The sequence below is a fragment of the Coffea eugenioides genome, unplaced genomic scaffold, assembly GCF_003713205.1.
Source record: "Coffea eugenioides isolate CCC68of unplaced genomic scaffold, Ceug_1.0 ScVebR1_2499;HRSCAF=3536, whole genome shotgun sequence".
NCBI classification, from domain to species: Eukaryota; Viridiplantae; Streptophyta; class Magnoliopsida; order Gentianales; family Rubiaceae; genus Coffea; species Coffea eugenioides.
In genome coordinates, this window is record NW_020862991.1 from 19,396 (window position 1) to 39,074 (window position 19,679).

General features: G+C 42.3%; 30 non-coding genes and 5 pseudogenes across 30 annotated transcripts; all 35 read right to left on the reverse strand.

Annotated features, from left to right (window-relative positions):
- Positions 1-929: 929 nt before the first annotated feature.
- Positions 930-1,049, reverse strand: LOC113756824 (annotated as a pseudogene).
- Positions 1,050-1,437: 388 nt separating this feature from the next.
- On the reverse strand, positions 1,438-1,556 carry LOC113756868. Its single transcript, XR_003466120.1, has one exon. It is a non-coding gene; the product is annotated as a 5S ribosomal RNA (ribosomal RNA).
- Positions 1,557-1,971: 415 nt separating this feature from the next.
- Positions 1,972-2,090, reverse strand: LOC113756838. Its single transcript, XR_003466092.1, has one exon. It is a non-coding gene; the product is annotated as a 5S ribosomal RNA (ribosomal RNA).
- A 413-nt stretch (positions 2,091-2,503) lies between these two features.
- Positions 2,504-2,622, reverse strand: LOC113756879. The gene has a single exon (XR_003466131.1). It is a non-coding gene; the product is annotated as a 5S ribosomal RNA (ribosomal RNA).
- A 413-nt stretch (positions 2,623-3,035) lies between these two features.
- On the reverse strand, positions 3,036-3,154 carry LOC113756853. The gene has a single exon (XR_003466106.1). It is a non-coding gene; the product is annotated as a 5S ribosomal RNA (ribosomal RNA).
- Positions 3,155-3,570: 416 nt separating this feature from the next.
- On the reverse strand, positions 3,571-3,690 carry LOC113756816. The gene has a single exon (XR_003466081.1). It is a non-coding gene; the product is annotated as a 5S ribosomal RNA (ribosomal RNA).
- Positions 3,691-4,101: 411 nt separating this feature from the next.
- On the reverse strand, positions 4,102-4,220 carry LOC113756826. The gene has a single exon (XR_003466083.1). It is a non-coding gene; the product is annotated as a 5S ribosomal RNA (ribosomal RNA).
- A 415-nt stretch (positions 4,221-4,635) lies between these two features.
- LOC113756871 lies at positions 4,636-4,754 on the reverse strand. Its single transcript, XR_003466123.1, has one exon. It is a non-coding gene; the product is annotated as a 5S ribosomal RNA (ribosomal RNA).
- A 415-nt stretch (positions 4,755-5,169) lies between these two features.
- On the reverse strand, positions 5,170-5,288 carry LOC113756829 (annotated as a pseudogene).
- A 423-nt stretch (positions 5,289-5,711) lies between these two features.
- Positions 5,712-5,830, reverse strand: LOC113756863. The gene has a single exon (XR_003466116.1). It is a non-coding gene; the product is annotated as a 5S ribosomal RNA (ribosomal RNA).
- Positions 5,831-6,241: 411 nt separating this feature from the next.
- Positions 6,242-6,360, reverse strand: LOC113756831. Its single transcript, XR_003466084.1, has one exon. It is a non-coding gene; the product is annotated as a 5S ribosomal RNA (ribosomal RNA).
- A 415-nt stretch (positions 6,361-6,775) lies between these two features.
- On the reverse strand, positions 6,776-6,896 carry LOC113756817. The gene has a single exon (XR_003466082.1). It is a non-coding gene; the product is annotated as a 5S ribosomal RNA (ribosomal RNA).
- Positions 6,897-7,298: 402 nt separating this feature from the next.
- On the reverse strand, positions 7,299-7,417 carry LOC113756854. The gene has a single exon (XR_003466107.1). It is a non-coding gene; the product is annotated as a 5S ribosomal RNA (ribosomal RNA).
- Positions 7,418-7,832: 415 nt separating this feature from the next.
- LOC113756833 lies at positions 7,833-7,951 on the reverse strand. The gene has a single exon (XR_003466086.1). It is a non-coding gene; the product is annotated as a 5S ribosomal RNA (ribosomal RNA).
- Positions 7,952-8,366: 415 nt separating this feature from the next.
- On the reverse strand, positions 8,367-8,484 carry LOC113756828 (annotated as a pseudogene).
- A 428-nt stretch (positions 8,485-8,912) lies between these two features.
- LOC113756823 lies at positions 8,913-9,033 on the reverse strand (annotated as a pseudogene).
- A 405-nt stretch (positions 9,034-9,438) lies between these two features.
- Positions 9,439-9,557, reverse strand: LOC113756867. The gene has a single exon (XR_003466119.1). It is a non-coding gene; the product is annotated as a 5S ribosomal RNA (ribosomal RNA).
- A 420-nt stretch (positions 9,558-9,977) lies between these two features.
- Positions 9,978-10,096, reverse strand: LOC113756864. The gene has a single exon (XR_003466117.1). It is a non-coding gene; the product is annotated as a 5S ribosomal RNA (ribosomal RNA).
- Positions 10,097-10,507: 411 nt separating this feature from the next.
- Positions 10,508-10,626, reverse strand: LOC113756862. Its single transcript, XR_003466115.1, has one exon. It is a non-coding gene; the product is annotated as a 5S ribosomal RNA (ribosomal RNA).
- A 415-nt stretch (positions 10,627-11,041) lies between these two features.
- Positions 11,042-11,160, reverse strand: LOC113756872. The gene has a single exon (XR_003466124.1). It is a non-coding gene; the product is annotated as a 5S ribosomal RNA (ribosomal RNA).
- A 402-nt stretch (positions 11,161-11,562) lies between these two features.
- Positions 11,563-11,681, reverse strand: LOC113756855. The gene has a single exon (XR_003466108.1). It is a non-coding gene; the product is annotated as a 5S ribosomal RNA (ribosomal RNA).
- A 416-nt stretch (positions 11,682-12,097) lies between these two features.
- Positions 12,098-12,216, reverse strand: LOC113756840. The gene has a single exon (XR_003466094.1). It is a non-coding gene; the product is annotated as a 5S ribosomal RNA (ribosomal RNA).
- Positions 12,217-12,629: 413 nt separating this feature from the next.
- Positions 12,630-12,748, reverse strand: LOC113756809. Its single transcript, XR_003466074.1, has one exon. It is a non-coding gene; the product is annotated as a 5S ribosomal RNA (ribosomal RNA).
- A 413-nt stretch (positions 12,749-13,161) lies between these two features.
- LOC113756856 lies at positions 13,162-13,280 on the reverse strand. The gene has a single exon (XR_003466109.1). It is a non-coding gene; the product is annotated as a 5S ribosomal RNA (ribosomal RNA).
- Positions 13,281-13,695: 415 nt separating this feature from the next.
- Positions 13,696-13,814, reverse strand: LOC113756865. Its single transcript, XR_003466118.1, has one exon. It is a non-coding gene; the product is annotated as a 5S ribosomal RNA (ribosomal RNA).
- A 411-nt stretch (positions 13,815-14,225) lies between these two features.
- LOC113756861 lies at positions 14,226-14,343 on the reverse strand. Its single transcript, XR_003466114.1, has one exon. It is a non-coding gene; the product is annotated as a 5S ribosomal RNA (ribosomal RNA).
- A 417-nt stretch (positions 14,344-14,760) lies between these two features.
- Positions 14,761-14,879, reverse strand: LOC113756873. The gene has a single exon (XR_003466125.1). It is a non-coding gene; the product is annotated as a 5S ribosomal RNA (ribosomal RNA).
- Positions 14,880-15,281: 402 nt separating this feature from the next.
- Positions 15,282-15,400, reverse strand: LOC113756869. The gene has a single exon (XR_003466121.1). It is a non-coding gene; the product is annotated as a 5S ribosomal RNA (ribosomal RNA).
- A 415-nt stretch (positions 15,401-15,815) lies between these two features.
- Positions 15,816-15,934, reverse strand: LOC113756841. Its single transcript, XR_003466095.1, has one exon. It is a non-coding gene; the product is annotated as a 5S ribosomal RNA (ribosomal RNA).
- Positions 15,935-16,347: 413 nt separating this feature from the next.
- Positions 16,348-16,466, reverse strand: LOC113756810. The gene has a single exon (XR_003466075.1). It is a non-coding gene; the product is annotated as a 5S ribosomal RNA (ribosomal RNA).
- A 413-nt stretch (positions 16,467-16,879) lies between these two features.
- On the reverse strand, positions 16,880-16,998 carry LOC113756870. Its single transcript, XR_003466122.1, has one exon. It is a non-coding gene; the product is annotated as a 5S ribosomal RNA (ribosomal RNA).
- Positions 16,999-17,405: 407 nt separating this feature from the next.
- Positions 17,406-17,528, reverse strand: LOC113756827 (annotated as a pseudogene).
- Positions 17,529-17,944: 416 nt separating this feature from the next.
- Positions 17,945-18,063, reverse strand: LOC113756834. The gene has a single exon (XR_003466088.1). It is a non-coding gene; the product is annotated as a 5S ribosomal RNA (ribosomal RNA).
- Positions 18,064-18,474: 411 nt separating this feature from the next.
- On the reverse strand, positions 18,475-18,593 carry LOC113756832. Its single transcript, XR_003466085.1, has one exon. It is a non-coding gene; the product is annotated as a 5S ribosomal RNA (ribosomal RNA).
- Positions 18,594-19,008: 415 nt separating this feature from the next.
- LOC113756875 lies at positions 19,009-19,127 on the reverse strand. Its single transcript, XR_003466127.1, has one exon. It is a non-coding gene; the product is annotated as a 5S ribosomal RNA (ribosomal RNA).
- Positions 19,128-19,679: the final 552 nt, after the last annotated feature.

Here is a 19,679-nt window from a genome sequence, read left to right on the forward strand (position 1 = left end):
GTTCCTTTCGCTTTATTCTTTTTTAAACCACCCCGTTTGCTGCGAAACAGTGTGGCTTTTCGAACCGAAATTCATTTAAAGCTTCGATTCAAGCATTTTCCTCTTATCCTTTTATTATTTACTTTACATTTTTTTTGTTATTGATATGCACCTTTATTTTTTTTTCCTCATCACGCAACTCTAAATTATCCATGAAATCAATCCTTCACGCTTGCGGTGATACATTTTTGCGGCCCACCAAATTTGAGCGACGATCGGGCTTTGTTTCGACCGTACCGTCCTATTTGTCTCGCCCTCAGACCCGCCTTCATGTTTCGACAAGAAGCAAAATATAAAGCAAATCTTCCGACGGAGCTAAATTTACTACAGGATAAAGAACGAATAGGAAATTTGGATTCGAAACAAAAAATGAGAGTGCAACACGAGGACTTCGCCAGGGGTCACCCATCCTAGTACTACTCCGCCCAAACACGCTTAACTCGAGTTCTGAATGGGATCCGGTGCATTAGTGCTGTATCGATCGCAGCCCGCATGTTCCTTCGCTTTATACTTTTAAATTACCCCGTCTGCGAAGCAGGTGGCTTTCTAGACCGAAATAATTTTAAGCGTCAATTCAAGCATTTTCCTTTTATCCTTTTATTTATTTACTTTAATTTTCTTTTTTTATTGATTTGCACCCTATTTTTCCCCATCCCGCAACTCTAAATTATCATGGAAATCAATTCTTCACGCTTGCGGTGATTCATTGCGCGACAAATTTGAGCGACGATCCGGCTTTGGTCGAGCAATACCGTTTCCTGATTTGTCTCGCGCCTTCAGACCCGCCTTCATGCTCGACAAGAACAAATATAAAGCAATCGTTTCCGTCGGAGCTAAATTACTACAGGATAAAAACGAATAGAACTTTAGATTTCGAAACAAAAAAAAGAGGGTGCAAACGACGAGGAATTCCCAGGGGGTCACCCATCCTAGTACTACTCTCGCCTAAGCACGTTAACTTCGGAGTTCTTGATGGGATCCGGTGCATTCAATGCTGTATAGATGGCACCCGCCATTTTTCCTTTCGCTTTATTCGTTTTAAAACTATCCAGTTTGAAAAGGCAGTGTGCGCTTTTCTAGACCGAAATTCAATGTTAAGCAGTCCAAATACAAGCAATTTCACTCTTATCCTTTTATTATTTACTTTATATTTTTTTTGTTATTGATTTGCACCTTATTTTTTTCCCTCATCCGCAACTCTATAAAATTATCCATGAAATCCAATCCTTCACGCTTCGTGTGATTACATTTGCGCCGACAAATTTGAAGCGACGATCCGCTTTGATCGAGCTCGCTACCGTTCCTGATTTGTCTCGCGCCTCGTTTCCCGACGGCAGCTAAATTACTACAGGATAAAATGAACGAATAGGAAATTTGGATTTCGAAACAAAAAAAAGAGGGGTGCAACACGAGGACTTCCCAGGGGGTCACCCATTCTAGTACTACTCTCGCCTAAGCACGCTTAACTTCGGAGTTCTGATGGAATCCGGTGCATTAATGCTGGTATGATCGCACCCGCCATTTTCCTTTCGCTTTATTCCTTTCAACTACCCAGTCCTGCGAAGCAGTGTGGCTTTTCTAGACCGAAATTCATTTTAAACGTCAATTCAAGCATTTTTCTCTTATCCTTTTATTTATTTACTTTATGTTTTTTTTTGTTCTTGATTTGCACCCTGTTTTTTTCCCTCATCCCGCAACTCTAAATTATCATGAAATCAATCCTTCACGCTTGCGGTGATACATTTGCGCCGACAAATTTGAGCGACGATCCGGGCTTTGATCGAACCGTACCGTTCCTGATTTGTCTCGCGCCTTCAGACCCGCCTTCATGCTTCGACAAGAAACAAAATATAAAGCAATCGTTCCGACGGAGCTAAATTACTACAGGATAAAGAACGAATAGGAAATTTGGATTTCGAAACAAAAAAGAGAGAGGTGCAACACGAGTACTTCCCAGGGGGTCACCCATCCTAGTACTACTCTCGCCCAAGCACGCTTAACTTCGGAGTTCTGATGGGATCCGGTGCACTAGTGCTGGTATGATCGCACCCGCCATGTTCCTTTCGCTTTATTCTTTTAAACTACCCCGTCCTGCGAAGCAGTGTGGCTTTTCTAGACCGAAATTCATTTTAAGCGTCAATTCAAGCATTTCTCTTATCCTTTTATTTATTTACTTTATATTTTTTTTTGTTATTGATTTGCACCCTGTTTTTTTCCCTCATCCCGCAACTCTAAATTATCATGAAATCAATCCTTCACGCTTGCGGTGATACATTTGCGCCAAAAAATTTGAGCGACGATCCGAGCTTTGATCGAGCCGTACCGTTACTGATTTTTCTCGCGCCTTCAGACCCGCCTTCATGCTTCAACAAGAAGCAAAATATAAAGCAATCTTTCCGACGGAGCTAAATTACTACAGGATAAAGAACGAATAGGAAATTTTGATTTCGAAACAAAAAAGAGAGGGGTGCAACTCGAGGACTTCCCAGGGGGTCACGCATCCTAGTACTACTCTCGCCCAAGCACGCTTAACTTCGGAGTTCTGATGGGATCCGGTGCATTAGTGCTGGTATGATCGCCCCCGCCATGTTCCTTTCGCTTTATTCTTTTAAACCACCCCGTGCTGCGAAACAGTGTGGCTTTTCTAGACCGAAATTCATTTTAAGCTTCAATTCAAGCATTTCCTCTTATCTTTTTATTTATTTACTTTATATTTTTTTTGTTATTGATTTGCACCCTATTTTTTTCCCTCATCCCGCAACTCTAAATTATCATGAAATCAATCCTTCACGCTTGCGGTGATACATTTGCGCCGACAAATTTGAGCGACGATCCGGGCTTTGATCGAGCAATACCGTTCCTGATTTGTCTCGCGCCTTCAGACCCGCCTTCATGCTTCGACAAGGAGCAAAATATAAAGCAATCGTTCCGACGGAGCTAAATTACTACAGGATAAAGAACGAATAGAAAATTTCGATTTCGAAACAAAAAAAAGAGGGGTGCAACACGAGGACTTCCCAGGGGGTCACCCATTCTAGTACTACTCTCGCCTAAGCACGCTTAACTTCGGAGTTCTGATGGGATCCGGTGCATTAATGCTGGTATGATCGCACCCGCCATTTTCCTTTCGCTTTATTCCTTTCAACTACCCAGTCCTGCGAAGCAAGTGTGGCTTTTCTAGACCGAAATTCATTTTAAACGTCAATTCAAGCATTTTTCTCTTATCCTTTTATTTATTTACTTTATGTTTTTTTTTGTTCTTGATTTGCACCCTGTTTTTTTCCCTCATCCCGCAACTCTAAATTATCATGAAATCAATCCTTCACGCTTGCGGTGATACATTTGCGCCCACAAATTTGAGCGACGATCCGGGCTTTGATCGAGCCGTACCGTTACTGATTTGTCTCGCGCCTTCAGACCCGCCTTCATGCTTCGACAAGAAGCAAAATATAAAGCAATCGTTCCGACGGAGCTAAATTACTACAGGATAAAGAACGAATAGGAAATTTGGATTTCGAAACAAAAAAAAGAGGGGTGCAACACGAGGACTTCCCAGGGGTCACACATCCTAGTACTATTCTCTCGCCCAAACACGCTTAACTTCGGAGTTCTGATGGGATCCGGTGCATTAGTGCTGGTATGATCGCACCCGCCATGTTCCTTTCGCTTTATTCTTTTAAACCACCCCGTGCTGCGAAACAGTGTGGCTTTTCGAGACCGAAATTCATTTTAAGCTTCGATTCAAGCATTTTCCTCTTATCCTTTTATTTATTTACTTTACATTTTTTTTGTTATTGATATGCACCTTATTTTTTTCCCTCATCACGCAACTCTAAATTATCATGAAATCAATCCTTCACGCTTGCGGTGATACATTTGCGCCCACAAATTTGAGCGACGATCCGGGCTTTGATCGAACCGTACCGTTCCTGATTTGTCTCGCGCCTTCAGACCCGCCTTCATGTTTCGACAAGAAGCAAAATATAAAGCAATCGTTCCGACGGAGCTAAATTACTACAGGATAAAGAACGAATAGGAAATTTGGATTTCGAAACAAAAATGAGAGTGCAACACGAGGACTTCCCAGGGGGTCACCCATCCTAGTACTACTCTCGCCCAAACACGCTTAACTTCGGAGTTCTGATGGGATCCGGTGCATTAGTGCTGGTATGATCGCACCCGCCATGTTCCTTTCGCTTTATACTTTTAAAATACCCCGTCCTGCGAAGCAGTGTGGCTTTTCTAGACCGAAATTAATTTTAAGCGTCAATTCAAGCATTTTCCTCTTATCCTTTTATTTATTTACTTTATATTTCTTTTTGTTATTGATTTGCACCCTATTTTTTTCCCTCATCCCGCAACTCTAAATTATCATGAAATCAATTCTTCACGCTTGCGGTGATTCATTTGCGCCGACAAATTTGAGCGACGATCCGGGCTTTGGTCGAGCAATACCGTTCCTGATTTGTCTCGCGCCTTCAGACCCGCCTTCATGCTTCGACAAGAAACAAAATATAAAGCAATCGTTCCGTCGGAGCTAAATTACTACAGGATAAAGAACGAATAGGAAATTTGGATTTCGAAACAAAAAAAAGAGGGGTGCAACACGAGGACTTCCCAGGGGGTCACCCATCCTAGTACTACTCTCGCCTAAGCACGCTTAACTTCGGAGTTCTGATGGGATCCGGTGCATTAATGCTGGTATGATGGCACCCGCCATTTTCCTTTCGCTTTATTCGTTTAAACTATCCAGTTCTGAAAAGCAGTGTGGCTTTTCTAGACCGAAATTCATTTTAAGCGTCAATACAAGCAATTTCCTCTTATCCTTTTATTTATTTACTTTATATTTTTTTTGTTATTGATTTGCACCTTATTTTTTTCCCTCATCCCGCAACTCTAAATTATCATGAAATCAATCCTTCACGCTTGCGGTGATACATTTGCGCCGACAAAATTTGAGCGACGATCCGGGCTTTGATCGAGCCGTACCGTTCCTGATTTGTCTCGCGCCTTCAGACCCGCCTTCATGCTTCGACAAGAAGCAAAATATAAAGCAATCGTTCCGACGGAGCTAAATTACTACAGGATAAAGAACGAATAGGAAATTTGGATTTCGAAACAAAAAAAAAAGGGGTGCAACACGAGGACTTCCCAGGGGGTCACATTTTCTAGTACATTACTCTCGCCTAAGCACGCTAACTTCGGATCCTGATGGGATCCGGTGCATTAGTGCTTGTATGATCGCACCCGCCATGTTCCTTTCGCTTTATTCTTTTAAACTACCCCGTCCTGCGAAGCAGTGTGGCTTTTCTAGACCGAAATTCATTTTAAGCGTCAATTCAAGCATTTTCCTCTTATCCTTTTATTTATTTACTTTATATTTTTTTTTTGTTATTGATTTGCACCCTGTTTTTTTCCCTCATCCCGCCACTCTAAATTATCATGAAATCAATCCTTCACGCTTGCGGTCGATACATTTGGCCCACAAATTGAGCGACGATCCGGGCTTTGATCGAGCCGTACCGTTACTGATTGTCTCCGCGCCTTCAGACCCGCCCATGCTTCGACAAGAAGCAAAATATTAAAGCAATCGTTCCTGACGCGAGCCTTAAAAAATCTACTACAGGATAAAGAACGCAATAGGAAATTTGGATTTCGAAACAAAAAAAAGAGGGGTGCAACACGAGGACTTCCCAGGGGGTCACACATCCTAGTACTATTCTCGCCCAAACACGCTTAACTTCGGAGTTCTGATGGGATCCGGTGCATTAGTGCTGGTATGATCGCACCCGCCATGTTCCTTTCGCTTTATTCTTTTAAACCACCCCGTGCTGCGAAACAGTGTGGCTTTTCGAGACCGAAATTCATTTTAAGCTTCGATTCAAGCATTTTCCTCTTATCCTTTTATTTATTTACTTTACATTTTTTTTGTTATTGATATGCACCTTATTTTTTTCCCTCATCCCGCAACTCTAAATTATCATGAAATCAATCCTTCACGCTTGCGGTGATACATTTGCGCCCACAAATTTGAGCGACGATCCGGGCTTTGATCGAACCGTGCCGTTCCTGATTTGTCTCGCGCCTTCAGACCCGCCTTCATGTTTCGACAAGAAGCAAAATATAAAGCAATCGTTCCGACGGAGCTAAATTACTACAGGATAAAGAACGAATAGGAAATTTGGATTTCGAAACAAAAATGAGAGTGCAACACGAGGACTTCCCAGGGGGTCACCCATCCTAGTACTACTCTCGCCCAAACACGCTTAACTTCGGAGTTCTGATGGGATCCGGTGCATTAGTGCTGGTATGATCGCACCCGCCATGTTCCTTTCGCTTTATACTTTTAAAATACCCCGTCCTGCGAAGCAGTGTGGCTTTTCTAGACCGAAATTAATTTTAAGCGTCAATTCAAGCATTTTCCTCTTATCCTTTTATTTATTTACTTTATATTTCTTTTTGTTATTGATTTGCACCCTATTTTTTTCCCTCATCCCGCAACTCTAAATTATCATGAAATCAATTCTTCACGCTTGCGGTGATTCATTTGCGCCGACAAATTTGAGCGACGATCCGGGCTTTGGTCGAGCAATACCGTTCCTGATTTGTCTCGCGCCTTCAGACCCGCCTTCATGCTTCGACAAGAAACAAAATATAAAGCAATCGTTCCGTCGGAGCTAAATTACTACAGGATAAAGAACGAATAGGAAATTTAGATTTCGAAACAAAAAAAAGAGGGGTGCAACACGAGGACTTCCCAGGGGGTCACACCCATCCTAGTACTACTCTCGCCTAAGCACGCTTAACTTCGGAGTTCTGATGGGATCCGGTGCATTAATGCTGGTATGATGGCACCCGCCATTTTCCTTTCGCTTTATTCGTTTAAACTATCCAGTTCTGAAAAGCAGTGTGGCTTTTCTAGACCGAAATTCATTTTAAGCGTCAATACAAGCAATTTCCTCTTATCCTTTTATTTATTTACTTTATATTTTTTTTGTTATTGATTTGCACCTTATTTTTTTCCCTCATCCCGCAACTCTAAATTATCATGAAATCAATCCTTCACGCTTGCGGTGATACATTTGCGCCGACAAATTTGAGCGACGATCCGGGCTTTGATCGAGCCGTACCGTTCCTGATTTGTCTCGCGCCTTCATGCTTCGACAAGAAGCAAAATATAAAGCAATCGTTCCGACGGAGCTAAATTACTACAGGATAAAGAACGAATAGGAAATTTGGATTTCGAAACAAAAAAAAGAGGGGTGCAACACGAGGACTTCCCAGGGGGTCACCCATTCTAGTACTACTCTCGCCTAAGCACGCTTAACTTCGGAGTTCTGATGGGATCCGGTGCATTAATGCTGGTATGATCGCACCCGCGATTTTCCTTTCGCTTTATTCCTTTCAACTACCCAGTCCTGCGAAGCAGTGTGGCTTTTCTAGACCGAAATTCATTTTAAACGTCAATTCAAGCATTTTTCTCTTATCCTTTTATTTATTTACTTTATGTTTTTTTTTGTTCTTGATTTGCACCCTGTTTTTTTCCCTCATACCGCAACTCTAAATTATCATGAAATCAATCCTTCACGCTTGCGGTGATAAATTTACGCCCACAAATTTGAGCGACGATCCGGGCTTTGATCGAGCCGTACCGTTACTGATTTGTCTCGCGCCTTCAGACCCGCCTTCATGCTTCGACAAGAAGCAAAATATAAAGCAATCGTTCCGACGGAGCTAAATTACTACAGGACAAAAAACGAATAGGAAATTTGGATTTCGAAACAAAAAAGAGAGGGGTGCAACACGAGGACTTCCCAGGGGGTCACCCATCCTAGTACTATTCTCGCCCAAACACGCTTAACTTCGGAGTTCTGATGGGATCCGGTGCATTAGTGCTGGTATGATCGCACCCGCCATGTTCCTTTCGCTTTATTCTTTTAAACCACCCCGTGCTGCGAAAAAGTGTGGCTTTTCGAGACCGAAATTCATTTTAAGCTTCGATTCAAGCATTTTCCTCTTATCCTTTTATTTATTTACTTTACATTTTTTTTGTTATTGATATGCACCTTATTTTTTTCCCTCATTCCGCAACTCTAAATTATCATGAAATCAATCCTTCACGCTTGCGGTGATACATTTGCGCCCACAAATTTGAGCGACGATCCGGGCTTTGATCGAACCGTACCGTTCCTGATTTGTCTCGCGCCTTCAGACCCGCCTTCATGCTTCGACAAGAAGCAAAATATAAAGCAATCGTTCCCGACGGAGCTAAATACTACATGGATAAAGAACGATTATGGAAAATTTGGGATTTCGAAACAAGAATGAGAGTGCAAACGAGGACTTCCCAGGGGTCACCCATCCTAGTACTATCTCTCGTCCCAAGCACGCTTAACTTCGGAGTTTTGATGGGATCCGGTCATTAGTGCTGGTATGATCGCACCCGCCATGTTCTTTCGCTTTATACTTTAAAATACCCGTCCTGCGAAGCCAGTGTGGCTTTTCTAGACCGAAAATTAATTTTAAGCGTCATATTCAAAGCATTTTCCGTCTTATCCTTTTATTTATTTACTTTATATTTTCTTTTTGTTATTGATTTGCACCCTATTTTTTTTTCCCTCATCCCGCAACTCTAAATTATCATGAAATCAATTCTTCACGCTTTGCGGTGATTCATTTGCGCCGACAAATTTGAGCGACGATCCGGGCTTTGGTCGAGCAAATACCGTTCCTGATCTTGTCTCGCGCTTCAGACCCGCCTTTCCATGCTTCGACAAGAAACAAAATATAAAGCAATCGTTCCGACGAGAGCTAAATTACTAACAGGGATAAAGAACGAATAGGAAATTTGGATTTTCGAAACAAAAAAAAGAGGGGTGCAACACGGGACTTTCCAGGGGGTCACCCATCTAGTACTACTCTCGCCTAAGCACGCTTAACTTCGGAGTTCTGTATGGGGGGATCCGGTGCAATTATGCTGGTATGATGGCACCCTGCCATTTTCCTTTCGCTTTATCGTTTAAAACTACCAGGTTCCTGAAAAGCAGTGTGGCTTTTCTAGACCCGGAAATTCATTTTAAGCGTCAATACAAGCAATTTCTCTTATCCTTATTTATTTACTTATATTTTTTTTGTTTTAATTGATTTGCACCTTATTTTTTTTCCCTCATCCGAACTCTAAAATATCATGAAATCAATCCTTCAACGCTTGCGGTGAACATTTGCGCCGACAAATTTGAAGCGACGATCCGGGCTTTGATCGAGCCGTACCGTTCCTGATTTGTCTCGCGCCTTCATGCTTCGACAAGAAGCAAAATATAAAGCAATCGTTCCGACGGAGCTAAATTACTACAGGATAAAGAACGAACAGGAAATTTGGATTTCGAAACAAAAAAAAGAGGGGTGCAACACGAGGACTTCCCAGGGGGTCACCCATTCTAGTACTACTCTCGCCTAAGCACGCTTAACTTCGGAGTCCTGATGGGATCCGGTGCATTAATGCTGGTATGATCGCACCCAGCCAATTTTCTTTTCGCTTTATTCCCTTTAAACTTACCCAGTCTGCGAAGCAGTGTGGCTTTTCTAGACCGAAATTCCATTTTAAGCGTCAATTCAAGCATTTTTCTCTTTATCCTTTTATTTATTTAACTTTTATTTTTTTGTTTATTGATTTGCACCCGTTTTTTTCCTCATCCGCGCAACTCTAAATTATTACATGAAATCAATCCTTCACGCTTGCGGTGATACATTTGCGCCCACAAATTTGAGCAACGATCCGGGCTTTGATCGAGCCGTACCGTTACTGATTTGTCTCGCGCCTTCAGACCCGCCTTCATGCTTCGACAAGAAGCAAAATATAAAGCAATCGTTCCGACGGAGCTAAATTACTACAGGATAAAGAACGAATAGGAAATTTGGATTTCGAAACAAAAAAAAGAGGGGTGCAACACGAGGACTTCCCAGGGGGTCACACATCCTAGTACTATTCTCGCCCAAACACGCTTAACTTCGGAGTTCTGATGGGATCCGGTGCATTAGTGCTGGTATGATCGCACCCGCCATGTTCCTTTCGCTTTATTCTTTTAAACCACCCCGTGCTGCGAAACAGTGTGGCTTTTCGAGACCGAAATTCATTTTAAGCTTCGATTCAAGCATTTTCCTCTTATCCTTTTATTTATTTACTTTACATTTTTTTTGTTATTGATATGCACCTTATTTTTTTCCCTCATCACGCAACTCTAAATTATCATGAAATCAATCCTTCACGCTTGCGGTGATACATTTGCGCCCACAAATTTGAGCGACGATCCGGGCTTTGATCGAACCGTGCCGTTCCTGATTTGTCTCGCGCCTTCAGACCCGCCTTCATGTTTCGACAAGAAGCAAAATATAAAGCAATCGTTCCGACGGAGCTAAATTACTACAGGATAAAGAACGAATAGGAAATTTGGATTTCGAAACAAAAATGAGAGTGCAACACGAGGACTTCCCAGGGGGTCACCCATCCTAGTACTACTCTCGCCCAAGCACGCTTAACTTCGGAGTTCTGATGGGATCCGGTGCATTAGTGCTGGTATGATCGCACCCGCCATGTTCCTTTCGCTTTATACTTTTAAAATACCCCGTCCTGCGAAGCAGTGTGGCTTTTCTAGACCGAAATTAATTTTAAGCGTCAATTCAAGCATTTTCCTCTTATCCTTTTATTTATTTACTTTATATTTCTTTTTGTTATTGATTTGCACCCTATTTTTTTCCCTCATCCCGCAACTCTAAATTATCATGAAATCAATTCTTCACGCTTGCGGTGATTCATTTGCGCCGACAAATTTGAGCGACGATCCGGGCTTTGGTCGAGCAATACCGTTCCTGATTTGTCTCGCGCCTTCAGACCCGCCTTCATGCTTCGACAAGAAACAAAATATAAAGCAATCGTTCCGTCGGAGCTAAATTACTACAGGATAAAGAACGAATAGGAAATTTAGATTTCGAAACAAAAAAAAGAGGGGTGCAACACGAGGACTTCCCAGGGGGTCACCCATCCTAGTACTACTCTCGCCTAAGCACGCTTAACTTCGGAGTTCTGATGGGATCCGGTGCATTAATGCTGGTATGATGGCACCCGCCATTTTCCTTTCGCTTTATTCGTTTAAACTATCCAGTTCTGAAAAGCAGTGTGGCTTTTCTAGACCGAAATTCATTTTAAGCGTCAATACAAGCAATTTCCTCTTATCCTTTTATTTATTTACTTTATATTTTTTTTGTTATTGATTTGCACCTTATTTTTTTCCCTCATCCCGCAACTCTAAATTATCATGAAATCAATCCTTCACGCTTGCGGTGATACATTTGCGCCGACAAATTTGAGCGACGATCCGGGCTTTGATCGAGCCGTACCGTTCCTGATTTGTCTCGCGCCTTCATGCTTCGACAAGAAGCAAAATATAAAGCAATCGTTCCGACGGAGCTAAATTACTACAGGATAAAGAACGAATAGGAAATTTGGATTTCGAAACAAAAAAAAGAGGGGTGCAACACGAGGACTTCCCAGGGGGTCACCCATTCTAGTACTACTCTCGCCTAAGCACGCTTAACTTCGGAGTTCTGATGGGATCCGGTGCATTAATGCTGGTATGATCGCACCCGCGATTTTCCTTTCGCTTTATTCCTTTCAACTACCCAGTCCTGCGAAGCAGTGTGGCTTTTCTAGACCGAAATTCATTTTAAACGTCAATTCAAGCATTTTTCTCTTATCCTTTTATTTATTTACTTTATGTTTTTTTTTGTTCTTGATTTGCACCCTGTTTTTTTCCCTCATCCCGCAACTCTAAATTATCATGAAATCAATCCTTCACGCTTGCGGTGATACATTTGCGCCGACAAATTTGAGCGACGATCCGGGCTTTGATCGAACCGTACCGTTCCTGATTTGTCTCGCGCCTTCAGACCCGCCTTCATGCTTCGACAAGAAGCAAAATATAAAGCAATCGTTCCGACGGAGCTAAATTAACTACAGGATAAAGAACGAATAGGAAATTTGGATTTCGAAACAAAAAAGAGAGAGGTGCAACACGAGTACTTCCCAGGGGGTCACCCATCCTAGTACTACTCTCGCCCAAGCACGCTTAACTTCGGAGTTCTGATGGGATCCGGTGCACTAGTGCTGGTATGATCGCACCCGCCATGTTCCTTTCGCTTTATTCTTTTAAACTACCCCGTCCTGCGAAGCAGTGTGGCTTTTCTAGACCGAAATTCATTTTAAGCGTCAATTCAAGCATTTCTCTTATCCTTTTATTTATTTACTTTATATTTTTTTTTGTTATTGATTTGCACCCTGTTTTTTTCCCTCATCCCGCAACTCTAAATTATCATGAAATCAATCCTTCACGCTTGCGGTGATACATTTGCGCCAAAAAATTTGAGCGACGATCCGAGCTTTGATCGAGCCGTACCGTTACTGATTTTTCTCGCGCCTTCAGACCCGCCTTCATGCTTCAACAAGAAGCAAAATATAAAGCAATCTTTCCGACGGAGCTAAATTACTACAGGATAAAGAACGAATAGGAAATTTTGATTTCGAAACAAAAAAGAGAGGGGTGCAACTCGAGGACTTCCCAGGGGGTCACGCATCCTAGTACTACTCTCGCCCAAGCACGCTTAACTTCGGAGTTCTGATGGGATCCGGTGCATTAGTGCTGGTATGATCGCCCCCGCCATGTTCCTTTCGCTTTATTCTTTTAAACCACCCCGTGCTGCGAAACAGTGTGGCTTTTCTAGACCGAAATTCATTTTAAGCTTCAATTCAAGCATTTCCTCTTATCTTTTTATTTATTTACTTTATATTTTTTTTGTTATTGATTTGCACCCTATTTTTTTCCCTCATCCCGCAACTCTAAATTATCATGAAATCAATCCTTCACGCTTGCGGTGATACATTTGCGCCGACAAATTTGAGCGACGATCCGGGCTTTGATCGAGCAATACCGTTCCTGATTTGTCTCGCGCCTTCAGACCCGCCTTCATGCTTCGACAAAGAGCAAAATATAAAGCAATCGTTCCGACGGAGCTAAATTACTACAGGATAAAGAACGAATAGGAAATTTGGATTTCGAAACAAAAAAAAGAGGGGTGCAACACGAGGACTTCCCAGGGGGTCACCCATTCTAGTACTACTCTCGCCTAAGCACGCTTAACTTCGGAGTTCTGATGGGATCCGGTGCATTAATGCTGGTATGATCGCACCCGCCATTTTCCTTTCGCTTTATTCCTTTCAACTACCCAGTCCTGCGAAGCAGTGTGGCTTTTCTAGACCGAAATTCATTTTAAACGTCAATTCAAGCATTTTTCTCTTATCCTTTTATTTATTTACTTTATGTTTTTTTTTGTTCTTGATTTGCACCCTGTTTTTTTCCCTCATCCCGCAACTCTAAATTATCATGAAATCAATCCTTCACGCTTGCGGTGATACATTTGCGCCCACAAATTTGAGCGACGATCCGGGCTTTGATCGAGCCGTACCGTTACTGATTTGTCTCGCGCCTTCAGACCCGCCTTCATGCTTCGACAAGAAGCAAAATATAAAGCAATCGTTCCGACGGAGCTAAATTACTACAGGATAAAGAACGAATAGGAAATTTGGATTTCGAAACAAAAAAAAGAGGGGTGCAACACGAGGACTTCCCAGGGGGTCACACATCCTAGTACTATTCTCGCCCAAACACGCTTAACTTCGGAGTTCTGATGGGATCCGGTGCATTAGTGCTGGTATGATCGCACCCGCCATGTTCCTTTCGCTTTATTCTTTTAAACCACCCCGTGCTGCGAAAAAGTGTGGCTTTTCGAGACCGAAATTCATTTTAAGCTTCGATTCAAGCATTTTCCTCTTATCCTTTTATTTATTTACTTTACATTTTTTTTGTTATTGATATGCACCTTATTTTTTTCCCTCATCACGCAACTCTAAATTATCATGAAATCAATCCTTCACGCTTGCGGTGATACATTTGCGCCCACAAATTTGAGCGACGATCCGGGCTTTGATCGAACCGTACCGTTCCTGATTTGTCTCGCGCCTTCAGACCCGCCTTCATGTTTCGACAAGAAGCAAAATATAAAGCAATCGTTCCGACGGAGCTAAATTACTACAGGATAAAGAACGAATAGGAAATTTGGATTTCGAAACAAAAATGAGAGTGCAACACGAGGACTTCCCAGGGGGTCACCCATCCTAGTACTACTCTCGCCCAAGCACGCTTAACTTCGGAGTTCTGATGGATCCGGTGCATTAGTGCTGGTATGATCGCACCCGCCATGTTCCTTTCGCTTTATACTTTTAAAATACCCCGTCCTGCGAAGCAGTGTGGCTTTTCTAGACCGAAATTAATTTTAAGCGTCAATTCAAGCATTTTCCTCTTATCCTTTCATTTATTTACTTTATATTTCTTTTTGTTATTGATTTGCACCCTATTTTTTTCCCTCATCCGCAACTCTAAATTATCATGAAATCAATTCTTCACGCTTGCGGTGATTCATTTGCGCCGACAAATTTGAGCGACGATCCGGGCTTTGGTCGAGCAATACCGTTCCTGATTTTGTTCTCGCGCCTTCAGACCCGCCTTCGATGGCTTCGACAAGAAAACAAAATATAAACAATCGTTCGTCGGAAGCTAATTACTACAGGATAAAGAACGAATAGGAAATTTAGATTTCGAAACAAAAAAAAGAGGGGTGCAACACGAGGACTTCCCAGGGGGTCACCCATCCTAGTACTACTCTCGCCTAAGCACGCTTAACTTCGGAGTTCTGATGGGATCCGGTGCATTAATGCTGGTATGATGGCACCCGCCATTTTCCTTTCGCTTTATTCGTTTAAACTATCCAGTTCTGAAAAGCAGTGTGGCTTTTCTAGACCGAAATTCATTTTAAGCGTCAATACAAGCAATTTCCTCTTATCCTTTTATTTATTTACTTTATATTTTTTTTGTTATTGATTTGCACCTTATTTTTTTCCCTCATCCCGCAACTCTAAATTATCATGAAATCAATCCTTCACGCTTGCGGTGATACATTTGCGCCGACAAATTTGAGCGACGATCCGGGCTTTGATCGAGCCGTACCGTTCCTGATTTGTCTCGCGCCTTCATGCTTCGACCAGAAGCAAAATATAAAGCAATCGTTCCGACGGAGCTAAATTACTACAGGATAAAGAACGAATAGGAAATTTGGATTTCGAAACAAAAAAAAGAGGGGTGCAACACGAGGACTTCCCAGGGGGTCACCCATTCTAGTACTACTCTCGCCTAAGCACGCTTAACTTCGGAGTTCTGATGGAATCCGGTGCATTAATGCTGGTATGATCGCACCCGCCATTTTCCTTTCGCTTTATTCCTTTCAACTACCCAGTCCTGCGAAGCAGTGTGGCTTTTCTAGACCGAAATTCATTTTAAACGTCAATTCAAGCATTTTTCTCTTATCCTTTTATTTATTTACTTTATGTTTTTTTTTGTTCTTGATTTGCACCCTGTTTTTTTCCCTCATCCCGCAACTCTAAATTATCATGAAATCAATCCTTCACGCTTGCGGTGATACATTTGCGCCGACAAATTTGAGCGACGATCCGGGCTTTGATCGAACCGTACCGTTCCTGATTTGTCTCGCGCCTTCAGACCCGCCTTCATGCTTCGACAAGAAACAAAATATAAAGCAATCGTTCCGACGGAGCTAAATTACTACAGGATAAAGAACGAATAGGAAATTTGGATTTCGAAACAAAAAAGAGAGAGGTGCAACACGAGTACTTCCCAGGGGGTCACCCATCCTAGTACTACTCTCGCCCAAGCACGCTTAACTTCGGAGTTCTGATGGGATCCGGTGCACTAGTGCTGGTATGATCGCACCCGCCATGTTCCTTTCGCTTTATTCTTTTAAACTACCCCGTCCTGCGAAGCAGTGTGGCTTTTCTAGACCGAAATTCATTTTAAGCGTCAATTCAAGCATTTCTCTTATCCTTTTATTTATTTACTTTATATTTTTTTTTGTTATTGATTTGCACCCTGTTTTTTTCCCTCATCCCGCAACTCTAAATTATCATGAAATCAATCCTTCACGCTTGCGGTGATACATTTGCGCCAAAAAATTTGAGCGACGATCCGAGCTTTGATCGAGCCGTACCGTTACTGATTTTTCTCGCGCCTTCAGACCCGCCTTCATGCTTCAACAAGAAGCAAAATATAAAGCAATCTTTCCGACGGAGCTAAATTACTACAGGATAAAGAACGAATAGGAAATTTTGATTTCGAAACAAAAAAGAGAGGGGTGCAACTCGAGGACTTCCCAGGGGGTCACGCATCCTAGTACTACTCTCGCCCAAGCACGCTTAACTTCGGAGTTCTGATGGGATCCGGTGCATTAGTGCTGGTATGATCGCCCCCGCCATGTTCCTTTCGCTTTATTCTTTTAAACCACCCCGTGCTGCGAAACAGTGTGGCTTTTCTAGACCGAAATTCATTTTAAGCTTCAATTCAAGCATTTCCTCTTATCTTTTTATTTATTTACTTTATATTTTTTTTGTTATTGATTTGCACCCTATTTTTTTCCCTCATCCCGCAACTCTAAATTATCATGAAATCAATCCTTCACGCTTGCGGTGATACATTTGCGCCGACAAATTTGAGCGACGATCCGGGCTTTGATCGAGCAATACCGTTCCTGATTTGTCTCGCGCCTTCAGACCCGCCTTCATGCTTCGACAAAGAGCAAAATATAAAGCAATCGTTCCGACGGAGCTAAATTACTACAGGATAAAGAACGAATAGGAAATTTGGATTTCGAAACAAAAAAAAGAGGGGTGCAACACGAGGACTTCCCAGGGGGTCACCCATTCTAGTACTACTCTCGCCTAAGCACGCTTAACTTCGGAGTTCTGATGGAATCCGGTGCATTAATGCTGGTATGATCGCACCCGCCATTTTCCTTTCGCTTTATTCCTTTCAACTACCCAGTCCTGCGAAGCAGTGTGGCTTTTCTAGACCGAAATTCATTTTAAACGTCAATTCAAGCATTTTTCTCTTATCCTTTTATTTATTTACTTTATGTTTTTTTTTGTTCTTGATTTGCACCCTGTTTTTTTCCCTCATACCGCAACTCTAAATTATCATGAAATCAATCCTTCACGCTTGCGGTGATAAATTTACGCCCACAAATTTGAGCGACGATCCGGGCTTTGATCGAGCCGTACCGTTACTGATTTGTCTCGCGCCTTCAGACCCGCCCATGCTTCGACAAGAAGCAAAATTTAAAGCAATCGTTCGACGGAGCTAAATTATACAGGATAAGAACAATAGGAATTGATTTCGAAACAAAAAAAAAGAGGGGTGCAACACGAAAGGACTTCCCAGGGGGTCACACATCCTATACCTATTCTCGCCCAAACACGCTTAACTTCGGAGTTCTGATGGGATCCGGTGCCATTAGTGCTTGGTATGATCGCACCCCCATGTTCCTTTCGCTTTATTCTTTTAAACCACCCCGTGCTGCCGAAACAGTGTGGCTTTTCGAGACCGGAAATTCATGTTAAGTTCGATTCAAGCATTTTCCGTCTTATTCCTTTTTATTTATTTACTTTACATTTTTTTTGTTAATTGATATGCACCTTATTTTTTTCCTCATCACGCACTCTAAATTATCATGAAATCAATCCTTCACGCTTGCGGTGATACATTTGCGCCCACAAATTTGAGCAACGATCCGGGCTTTGATCGAGCCGTACCGTTACTGATTTGTCTCGCGCCTTCAGACCCGCCTTCATGCTTCGACAAGAAGCAAAATATAAAGCAATCGTTCCGACGGAGCTAAATTACTACAGGATAAAGAACGAATAGGAAATTTGGATTTCGAAACAAAAAAGAGAGGGGTGCAACACGAGGACTTCCCAGGGGGTCACCCATCCTAGTACTATTCTCGCCCAAACACGCTTAACTTCGGAGTTCTGATGGGATCCGGTGCATTAGTGCTGGTATGATCGCACCCGCCATGTTCCTTTCGCTTTATTCTTTTAAACCACCCCGTGCTGCGAAACAGTGTGGCTTTTCGAGACCGAAATTCATTTTAAGCTTCGATTCAAGCATTTTCCTCTTATCCTTTTATTTATTTACTTTACATTTTTTTTGTTATTGATATGCACCTTATTTTTTTCCCTCATCCCGCAACTCTAAATTATCATGAAATCAATCCTTCACGCTTGCGGTGATACATTTGCGCCCACAAATTTGAGCGACGATCCGGGCTTTGATCGAACCGTACCGTTCCTGATTTGTCTCGCGCCTTCAGACCCGCCTTCATGTTTCGACAAGAAGCAAAATATAAAGCAATCGTTCCGACGGAGCTAAATTACTACAGGATAAAGAACGAATAGGAAATTTGGATTTCGAAACAAAAATGAGAGTGCAACACGAGGACTTCCCAGGGGGTCACCCATCCTAGTACTACTCTCGCCCAAACACGCTTAACTTCGGAGTTCTGATGGGATCCGGTGCATTAGTGCTGGTATGATCGCACCCGCCATGTTCCTTTCGCTTTATACTTTTAAAATACCCCGTCCTGCGAAGCAGTGTGGCTTTTCTAGACCGAAATTAATTTTAAGCGTCAATTCAAGCATTTTCCTCTTATCCTTTTATTTATTTACTTTATATTTCTTTTTGTTATTGATTTGCACCCTATTTTTTTCCCTCATCCCGCAACTCTAAATTATCATGAAATCAATTCTTCACGCTTGCGGTGATTCATTTGCGCCGACAAATTTGAGCGACGATCCGGGCTTTGGTCGAGCAATACCGTTCCTGATTTGTCTCGCGCCTTCAGACCCGCCTTCATGCTTCGACAAGAAACAAAATATAAAGCAATCGTTCCGTCGGAGCTAAATTACTACAGGATAAAGAACGAATAGGAAATTTGGATTTCGAAACAAAAAAAAGAGGGGTGCAACACGAGGACTTCCCAGGGGGTCACCCATCCTAGTACTACTCTCGCCTAAGCACGCTTAACTTCGGAGTTCTGATGGGATCCGGTGCATTAATGCTGGTATGATGGCACCCGCCATTTTCCTTTCGCTTTATTCGTTTAAACTACCCAGTTCAATAGCATTTCCTGAATTACCAATATACCTCCTGCTTCAGCAACAGCTCTTCTATTGGTACGACTATGCATGACAAAGTTTTGTAATGCACAAATCGCCACCATAATCATCTCTTCTGTTGGTTGATCCTCAAGCAAGCTTATTAGTGCTTGACAGGCTGATACAGAACTACTGGCTCTGGCAAGTCCTTCATGCTGGGAGAGATCACCAAGAGCAAGAGCTGCAAGAAGCCTACCAGACTGTGACCGAGTTTGTGGATCCAGTAAATACTGTGCTAGGGGTGCTATAGCGTATTTAGATACCTTCATCTCTCGTACTCGTGCATTATTAAATAAAGCTTCAATCAGTTTTCCTGAGGCTTCTTCACATTGATGAGATCTTAACAGATCTAGTAGAGGATCTACAGCACCAGCTTCGACCATCAGTTCAGCACTTGCAGCATCAGTCTTTTCTTGAACAATCAGTGCATCAAGAGCAAGTTTAACTGTGCCCTCTTGTACCGAGTGCAACA